Source organism: Salvelinus namaycush, chromosome 39 (assembly GCF_016432855.1).
Source record: "Salvelinus namaycush isolate Seneca chromosome 39, SaNama_1.0, whole genome shotgun sequence".
NCBI classification, from domain to species: domain Eukaryota; kingdom Metazoa; phylum Chordata; class Actinopteri; order Salmoniformes; family Salmonidae; genus Salvelinus; species Salvelinus namaycush.
This window is the reverse complement of record NC_052345.1, coordinates 18,028,956-18,039,455: the sequence shown is the minus strand read 5'-3', so window position 1 is coordinate 18,039,455 and position 10,500 is coordinate 18,028,956. Positions and strand designations below refer to the sequence as shown.

Genomic DNA, 10,500 nt, shown 5'->3' with positions numbered 1-10,500 from the left:
GGGCAGTGTTTGGGGACACTGCCCTGTGTAGGGTGCTGTCTTTCGGATGGGACGTTAAACGGGTGTCCTGACTCTCTGAGGTCATTAAAGATCCCATGGCACTTATCGTAAGAGTAGGGGTGTTAACCCCGGTGTCCTGGCTAAATTCCCAAGCTGTCCCTCTATCACGGTCACCTAATCATCCCCAGCTTACAATTGGCTCATTCATCCCCATCCTCTCCACTGTAACTATTCCCCAGGTCGTTGCTGTAAATGAGAATGTGTTCTCAGTCAACTTACCTGGTAAAATAACGGTAAAATAAAAAAATATAAAAAAAAGGGGTAAAGGTACGGGTTAGCGTTAGGGGTTAGGGAAAATAGGATTTTGAATGGGACTGAATTGTGTCTCCACAAGGTTAGTTGTACAGACTGTGTGTGTGTGTGTGTGTGTGTTATTTCCAGTAGACTAGGCTACAACTACAAGGCCCATGGTACGTTTCGACGCGTCTCATGACGTAACTTCATGTGAGCACGAGCAGACTGGAGCAGAGACCCGATTGTAAAGATTACTCACTCTAGTATTGTCCTACACTGAGTCCGTTTACCAGTACAATAGAGCGAAAATAGTTGGACAGCATATAACAACGTCATAAACATATCTTAGCAGGTGAATGTAAAAATAACTCGACAATTCGGTGTTTAGGTCAGCACGGACAGAATTGCTTTCCTTTCAATCTTCGGTGTGCGTTTTTCTCAGCTGGAGCATTCTAATTGGATTTCGAGCGAATATCGGGAAAGTCCAGATGATGCTGACGGATTGTCATTAGGTAAGGCGAGTTTGAAACACATATACAATGTGCTTTATTTTATGTAGCTAAAGTGTTATTTTACTGCAATTTGCTTGGCTACCAAGGGGAAAGTTATTGTCATTATCAGTAAAATATAAAATTGTAGCCTAATTGTTGCACACATTTACACTTTTTTTGCTGTCGACTATTACCAATAGTAGGCCTAGCCTACAATGTATGACTTTTCACTTTCAAGTTAGTCTATTCATGGCACAGAAACCAAACAATGACAACATTTTCCAGCGGTAAGAAATACCTAAACTGAGGTTGGTTTTATTGCCCATTGTCATCATTCACACATTGAAACCAAGTAGCCTACCTACCTATTTAACTATTAAGAGAGAGTTAAGTATGTGGACTTGAAATGTGCCTATGGCACTTTTGAAGTGTATATATATGACGTTACTGGTTGTGCACAATAAAGGGTCTCTCTTTCCCTTGTGTGGTTGACAAGCCGGTTTGGCCCGCACGGAGAAAGCCCAGCTGGGGGCTATTGTTCCCACAACATAAACTGATTTGCATGCATCATCTCGCTGTAGCATCTGGCCTCGTGAGTCCCTCTTTTGTTCCCCCAAATTCGGCTCATTTGCTCAACTGTCCAGTCATATTCATTGCTGTCCCTATCATAGTAGAGCTGTGTTTGTGTGTAGCATATGCTGTCTTTACTTTGAAATACCCTTTGACCCTTCTCTATGTAGGGTTAGGCCTATTTTAAGAGAAACTGGCCTCGTATCAAACTGTCATCTGAGTATGGAGGGCTGTTAGTAGCCTACTGTCTATACTTTGAAATTCCCTTTGCTCCTCTAGTCTATTATAAGCACTGTTGATTCATGATTGTGCTGTCTTAGAAAACTGGCGTAGTATCATCATACTGTCGTCTGACTATACTCCTCAGTAGTGGACTACATCATCTGTGGATGCTTGCGAGAGTTTAAAAATAACACCATCATATCACTCTCACCAGAGTTTCCATTCCTGAAATGGGCTGGATCAGTTTCCTTTATTTAATCAGGCCGGTCTCCCTACTCGACTCCAACCTCCCAGATAAGATGCTCTTACCGACTCACCCCTGGTATGTCAACAGGTTGTGCGGGGATCAGTTATGCAAGTCTATTTGTTTTGGGGCGAAAAGCCCTAAGGATGGGTGTCTGTTTCATGCCTTGATTAGGGAATAAAAACAAACGTGGGGTCACCGAAGGTTGCTGAGGCTGAACATGAGCGGAGCTTTTCAGAGACTGCCATTTGTGAGGATCACGTTAGGATTCTGTGGCTCGGCAGTCGCAAAAGGGTAGCAAACACAATTAGTTAACATCAACCCTGGGGCACATACTGAAAGCATGTAGCCTATGGTGTATTACACATAGCCTACTACAAGTTACTAAGTAATTCATAGGCTATATCATGTTAACAACAGCAACATTGGGTGTGCCATGATGACCCACATTTAGGCCTATGTTTGTGTAGTGTTGTGCATGCATCGCTTATAACCGTATTTTAGCCTACATTCCCTGTCAAGGGCCCTTACATGCTCACCATTCTCATGACTTTGGTTCCTGTTTAGGTTATAACTTGTGTGACACATCTCTTTTGAACAGAGTGAATGAGCAGACAAAACATTCATTAAACAACTCGCCACCTAGCCTGAACCTTTTTTCTGTTCAACTTGATAAAGCAGATGTCTGTCATAGCTCTGTGTCAGCGAATGCTGTACATCTGTCTAACTTGGAGATCTGCTTCTGTGGTAAAGTCAATTTAATGAAAGTCATTCCTGGAAAGATCCCTTTTTTTCCCTTTTTCCCGACTGGACAGAAAGACACAAAGGCTATTTTAATTGGTCCACTCCACTCCTCTCCTCTCCACATTCCTTCCTCTGCTTACCCCACTCCTTCATTGGTATCAAGGTCGACTTGATGTGTTGGAAAGGTCCAGTCATGGGCACCTACAAGCCACCGCCTCTTATCTCTCTCGGGTTACGTCCGAAATGGCACCCTATTCCCTATGTAGTGCACTACTTTTGACCGGGGCACATAGGGTTCAGGTCAAAAGTAGTAACCTATATAGTGAATAGGATGCAACCAAATTTTCTTGTTCTCCCTAAACTTGGAAAATGGAGAGGTTGTCTACCTGGCCGATTTCGCTTCAACGCTATAGGGAAAACACATTTGCTTGGGAACTTTGTTTTGCCCATGGTTACCTCCCAAGTTTTCACCGTTCTTCTGACTGATGATTGGAGAATGTGGAAAAACAAATAAAAGTGGTATCTTTCTGTCCTGAATTTGTATGATAGTATAATGAGATGTGTTCTCTGTGACATTGCTGCTCATAAGCAAATGGACGTTATCCTTACCTATAGCTAAATCGGTGCCTTGTATGAGGATGACACCCGTAGTTGACAGATGTAACCTATCATTTCAGAAGACCATCTTCACTCTCTGAGGAAGATTCATAATAATATTTTATTTATTTATTTAACCTTTGTTTAACTAGGCAACTCATTTAAGAACAAATTCTTATTTATGACGGCCTTCCCCGGCCAAACCCGAACCCGGACGACGCTGGGCCAATTGTGCGCCGCCCTATGGGACTCCTAATCACGGCCGGTTGTGATACACCCTGGAATCAAACCATGGTCTGTAGGGACGCCTCTAGCACTGAGATGCAGTGCCCTAAACCGCTGCGCCACTAGGCAGAACATAGTATACTTTTTTTCTAAAAACAATTATTTATTTGCCTTTCAGGGTAGTCTGTGTTCTACCTCAATGAATAATTCAAAGGGTTTGAAATGTAAACTGCCACCCTCCATCTGCTACCTCAAAAGTCAGACTGCTGAGGTTATGTCACCGTTGGACTCCATTTCAAACTGACATGATGACACCTCCCCTAACCCCCATTGTTAATGACGTTAATAAAGAGACGCTAATAAAGAAGAATACACTTTGACTGTATTAAATTATCTGGAAAGTCAGTATCTCTCTTTCTCTTTCTGTCTCTGTCTCTCTCTGTCTCTCTCAAAGCCAGCCATAAGCTTATTAGCCTGCAGTCGAACCCTTTTTATGAGGTGCCGTGTTTGGATCAGACTTTGTCCCTCCCTTGATAATCTCTTTATAGAGACGGGTGCCTATGAAATGGCCACCTACAGCCAATAGCAACCCTCTTTATTGGCACCTATGACCTCTGTGAACAGGATTACAGTAAAAGTCCTAAGAGCCTTGTTAGGCTTACACAGTATGCACTGGGTATTTTGTAATTAACCATCATAACAATGACAAAAATAGTACAAAATGCATTACATGTAATAATGCATCTTTGGAAATTAGCTACGACATACCTAATAAATACAACACCGCTTTGGTGACAGCCCTGTCTCAAAAACGAATGGACCACGTGGAAGTGAAGTTTCTCCTCCTGACCGTGCTGTTCTGCTCGTAAAATGACTACCAACTTTGCCCACGTCATGTTAAAGAAAATGCTATTGGGTAAACTATATCTACTTGAATATAAAGTTGAATCGCCCTTCTCCTAAAATGAATGCGTTAAGACGATTATGACGATTCTTTTTGTTAGTTCACTGTTATTGTCCATAATTGTTGGTTACACGATTACACAATAATTGTGCCAGCTCTAACGTTAGCTGGGTTTTGAACTCCTGTCTTTACTCCTTTAATCTCCCAGCTTCTCCTTGGTGAAAAGCACAATACAGTACTGATTACATAATTAGGTTTCTCAAAGCTAATCAAGGCTTCACAGAATTAGCTACAGTACTTGTTGATGTGCAGTTAGCATTCTTTATTTCCATGACATGTCCTACCCGGACCACGTATAATGTCTCTCTCTGTACTACCACCAAGCACAGAAGCTGTGTCGTGTTTTCTCTGTGTGATGCTAGTCTGACACCAAATCGCGCCCCCCCGACTCCCTGTCGTGCGGTTAAAAACGATTCACCGCCCAGTCAGACCGGAGGCTGTTACGTTTGTCACGAGTGGAACGAAAGGGGTGCAACAACAGTGTCCTTGTTACTGCAGAGGAGTGAAGTCACTTTAAAAGTCGTCCTCCTTGTCTTGGGAGAGGGTGGGTCTCTGTGCTATAGCTGCAAAGCTCCTCCATTATCCAGTTACAGGCCAGTGAATGGGCCTCTGTCCTCTGCAGTTAACTGGCTTTATTCATGGCCAGGGAATATAGAAATGTGACTGAATTGCAGGGTGTTTCTTGAGACTTGGCCTCTGCTCTATTTTATCTGCTAACCTGTTGGGACCTTAAGAATACATCTTGTCAGAGATGTGTGTGTTCTCTGTCTTTCGAAATGATGTTGAAAGCCTACTCTAAGGGAGTCTTTGTAGGGTGCAAAGGTGTGTGATTGTTCCCAGTTCCGGCTGACTATGGGTAGTATAATCGCTGCAACATACAGTTTGTAGGCTGATGTGATCTACTTACAGAGCCAGCTGAGCCATGGCTCATTGCCTTGGTGGTAGGTACAGTATATCGAATTCATTTGAATGTATGTTTTTGCAGGATATTCAAAATGCCTTTATGCTAGAATCAATGTTTTGTTATTTTTGTTTGTTTTATGAGTGTTTATGTCCGCTTGTTCTCATGTATTTTTGGTCTCGTCTCCTTCGCTCCTTCGCACCGGTGCACCTTCCCATTTACACCAGAGATCTGTATATAATTACGAGATGCACGTCTCCGCCCTAAAAATGGGAGTTTCTGGCCCAAAGGCAACCTTAGGTCCAAAATAAGCATTGACCTTATTTTTGGACAGATTTTAGCGAGAGTGAAACATCTTGCTTCGCCTCTTCCTCTATGGTGTATGCACACACCAAACCCCTCCCCCTGCCTCTCACGACAACAAAGTTGAGAGATCACATCTTCCTCTCTGACAAGCGGTTTCAACTCGCTATTTGCATTTGAGGTTTGGTCCAACAGAATCGGTCATATTGACTCCAAAAACACATTGAGACATTATTTTACTGTAATAGAGGAGAAGTGAACTTTTCTAGCGATACTGTCACGTGTGCTCCCTCTCCGGCTTCTAGGTCACCAGGCTGCTTGTTATGGCGCACACCTGTCACCATCGTTACGCGTACCTGCGCGTCATCAGACTCACCTGGACTCCATCACTTCCCTGATTACCTTCCCTATATATGTCACTCCCTTTGGTTCCTTCCCCAGGCGTTATTGTTTCTGTTCCAGTGTCATTGTTCGTGCTTCTTGTTTTGTATTTAGTTGCATTTATTTAAACACTCACTCCCTGAACTTGCTTCCCGACTCTCAGCGCACTCATTACACATACCCATTTTATGTCTCAACTACTCAAATTGCACACAGAGCAGACAATACTAAAACGAGAGTATCAATGAACATTGCGTCTGGAAAATGAATGCTCAGTTTGTCGCGCATGGCATTGGGGTACCACATTCTGCTAGCAGCATTTTAGCCTGTTATACTAGCTGTCGAGTCTGTGTTTTATAAATCTGCATAAGCATAAAACACAATTATATAAGGGATTGGCAACTCGTTCTCCTGAGAAATAAGGTAGGCCACTTGATTTCAACATCTGAACAAAGTGGACAGGCTAACATGCTTTTCAAACAGTTGGAGACGGGCAGAAGGGTGTGTTCACAACAATTCAACTGTTCAACCTTGTTAGCTGACAGATAGATCCAAGTTCGCTAAACTTGAAATATAAAGATTAGCTGGCTAATCACTAGCACGTGGACCAGAGAGATTGATGATGAGACCTGTGTTCATTTTCTATAGCCTAATGCCTGCTGCAAGAAGTTAATCATTATTAGTGAATGTGCATTATGCATGGTTCTAGTTAGATTTGTAACATAAAATGGCATTTTCATAGACTTGAAAGCCCGATCAGAGATAATTGCAAAAAAACATCAGTTTTAAACTATTTTGATAAAATAATTCAGTTATTTGTGGGTCTTATGGTTGTGGAAGGCTTATATTTAGCCTAGGTATAACTACACAATGGGAACAGCCGACACCTCAAAGCCAGATAATACCACCATTGTTGTGGGGGTGCCATGTCCACAGCTTCACCGCTTTCAGTGCCAGTGCCAGAATCACACTGGCAGTGAGTGGAGATAATATAAACATGTGAAGGGGAGGTTCTGAGAAGAGAAGAAGGGTGGGAATGACGTACATCGACATATTTGGTTATTTTATTTAGACAACAACAGAGGACCACCAGAACAGCAGAGTACACAGGTACAGTACCATCAGAAAGTATTCATACCCCTTGACTTACTCCACATTTTGTTTTGTCACAGCCTAAATTCAAATTGGATTAAATATATATTTTTTTCTCACCCATCTACACACAATACCCCAAAATGACAAAGTGAAAACATGTTTTTAGAATTTTTAGCACTTTAATTGAAAATGAAATACAGAAATGTCACATTTACATAAGTATTTACACACTTGAGTCAATACATGTTGGAATCATCTTTGGCAGCGATTACAGCTGTGAGTCTTTCTGGTTAAGTCTAAGAGTTTCGTACACCTGGATTGTACAAAATGTGCACATTATTCTTTAAAAAAAATGTCAAGCTCTGTCATGTTGGTTGTTGATCATTGCTAGACAGCCATTTCCAAGTCTTGCCATAGATCTTCAAGCCGATTTAAGTCAAAAATGTAACTAGGCCTCTCAGGAACATTCAATGTCGTCTTGGTAAGCAGCTCCAGTGTATATTTGGCCTTGTGTTTTAGGTTATTGTCCTGCTGAAAGGTGAATCTGTCTCCCATTTGCCTCAATTATAAGGCAAATGGGATTCAGGACATAAAGTTAATTTCTTTGCCAATTTTTTTGCAGTTTTCCTTTAGTGCCTTTACAGGATGCATGTTTTGGAATATTTTTATTCTCTACAGGCTTCCTCCTTTTCACTGTCATTTATGTTAGTTTTGTGGAGTAACTACAATGTTGTTGATCCATCCTTAGTTATCTCCTATCACAGCCAGTAAACTCTAACTGTTTTAAAGTCACCATTGGCCTCATGATGAAATCCCTGAGCGGCCTCTCCGGCAACTGAGTTAGGATGGATGCCTGTATCTTTGTAGTGACAGGGTGTATTGATACTGTCACTTGAGTTGACGCTGGAGAGACGAAGCAGGTACGGGAGTAAAACATTTAATAAATAACGGACATGGAACAAGACAGGAACAGCGTCAGCAAACAGGTAACACAAACAAAAGACAATTAATGCAGCCGCGGGGAACAGAGCAAGGGAACTGACAAATATAGGGGAGGAAATAAAAGATGAGTGAGTCTAGGTGAGTCCAATATTGCTGATGTGCGTGACGAGGGAAGGCAGGTGTGCGTAATGGATGGAAGGAGTGCGTGATGCAGGGCAGCCTGGCGCCCTCAAGCGCCAGGGGGGGGAGGAAGAACGGGAGCAGACGTGACAGATACACCATCCAACGTGTAATGAATAACTTCACCATGCTCAAAGGGATATGCACTATCTGATTTCTTTTACCCATCTACCAATAAGTGCCCTTCTTTGCGAGGCATTGGAAAACCTCCCTGGTCTTTGTGGTTTAATCTGTGTTAGAAATCCACTGCTCATCTGAGGGACTTTACAGATAATTGCATGTGTGGGGTATGGAGATGAGGTAGTCATTCCAAAATCACACAGAGTGAGTCCATGCAACTTATGTGACTTGTTAAGCAAATGTTTACTCCTGAACTCATTTAGGCATGACCTAACAAAGGGGTTATATCGTAATTGACTCAAGACATTTCAGGTTTTCATTTGTAATTAATTTGTAAAAAATTATTTTGTGTATTGTTTGTATAGGCCAGTGACACAAAATCTAGATTTAACGCATTTTAAATTTGGGCTGTAACACAACAAAATGTGCAATAAGTCAAGGGGTATGAATACTTTCTGAAGATACTGTACCTGTGTACTCTGTTGTTCTGGTGGTCCTCTGTTGTTGTCACGCCCTGACCTTAGAGATCCTTATTATTCTCTATGTTTGGTTAGGTCAGGGTGTGACTCGGGTGGGAAAGTCTATGTTTTCTATTTCTTTGTTTTTGGCCGAGTGTGGTTCCCAATTAGAGACAGCTGTCTATCGTTGTCTCTGATTGGGGATCATATCTTATTTTCTGTTTAGTGTCTGCGCCTGACGGAACTGTTCGCTTTCGTTTTTGGATTTGTTATTTTTGTTTGAGTGTTTCTTGTAAATAAATATAATGAACACTTTCCACGCTTTGCTTTGGTCCACTCTTCCTTCCACCGACGACGAGCGTTACAGTTGTTGTCTAAATAAAATAACAAAATATGTCGATGTATGTCATTCCCACTCATCTTCTCTTCTCAGAACCTCCCCTTCACATGTTTATATTATCTCCACTCACTGCCATGTGATTCTGGCACTAGCAATGAAAGGGGTGTAGCTGTGGACATGGCACCCCCACAACAATGGTGGTATTATCTGGCCCTTTGAGGTGTCGGCTGTCCCCATTGGCACACGGAGTGGCATTCAGCAGGTGCCAGCTCTGTGCCAGCTCTGCCCAGCAGCCACGGGCGGGCACCGCGTCATCAGACTCTCATTATTGATCTAATGGCCGACTTAGCGGGAGAGCGACATGGAAAGGCCAGTGACATTGGCCTCTCCAATCCTGGCCAGGGTCAGACAGAGAAGACCAGGGGAGAAGATAGTGGCCCATGTTTAAAGACCTGGGTTTCCTTTGTCAATGATGACTGGGTGGGTCACTTGTTTTGGGCTTGAAATAAATAGAAGTGAAACTGAATGAGTTGTTGTGACCTGGGACATGTCTACTGTAGGTATGTTTGGTTTATTGTGTTCCTTTCTGCACACAGTGGAGTACAGGTACAGATGTAGGATCTTAATTTGAGCCAGTTTGCTACAGAAGGACAATAATCCTGCAGCAACAGGAAATGTGAATTATTATGTGGATGATAATTAATATACATTTTTGTAGGGGTTGATAACATTTTTGTTAGGGCAAATCAAGTCTGAAATTTCTGCATGGAAATTACAAACTTTAGAAGCCTATTTAACCCTTTGATGCTACAATCCCATATTTGTGATCATTGTTGAGTGGTCCCTGCAGCGTACGATCTCAAATACCTGATTGGAACAGTAGCAACAGAATGTATGACGCAACAAATGCGTCGAAACACCATTGTTGTCTGAACAGCATCTAAAATGTTTTTTTTGTACTGAAGGAAAATAATATTCTTAAACTTTGTTCCTCAATTTGACCTTTTATTGTAAAAGATAAATACGAACATCATCCAAGCATCACACGGAACACATCCACAGCCAAACTCACACCCACAGCCAGATTCCATAAACAAGTCTAAATAACAGGTTGCGCTGACAAAAAACAAAACATAAGTTAGCGACCTAACAGCTAGACTAGTTTACAATGTCTCACATCTCTGATGAGCACAAGAGACTAATGTAATGCTGTTTAGAAAATAAATATATGTCAGCTAAGCTAACAGCAGCTAACTTGTTTATGATGGCAGCCATGTTTGTTTACGACTTCAATTGTAGCCAGCAAATAGCTTAGCATTAGCTCATCATAATCAGTACAGCATTCAAGTATTTTACACACATCATATGTGTCCATTACAATCTATGCAAGATTCGGAATGCATGATTTGTCACCAGTACTTGAAAACAT

The 10,500-nt window shown here is 41.9% G+C and overlaps 1 protein-coding gene across 1 annotated transcript in view; it reads left to right on the top strand.

The window, feature by feature from the left end:
* Positions 1-531: 531 nt before the first annotated feature.
* LOC120032929 (E3 ubiquitin-protein ligase pellino homolog 1-like) overlaps positions 532-10,500 on the top strand; it is a 43,675-nt gene continuing 33,706 nt past the window's right edge. Inside the window, exon 1 of the mRNA XM_038979201.1 lies at positions 532-806. The gene's annotated coding sequence lies outside the window, so the exon portion shown is untranslated. The remainder of the gene's footprint in view (positions 807-10,500) is intronic.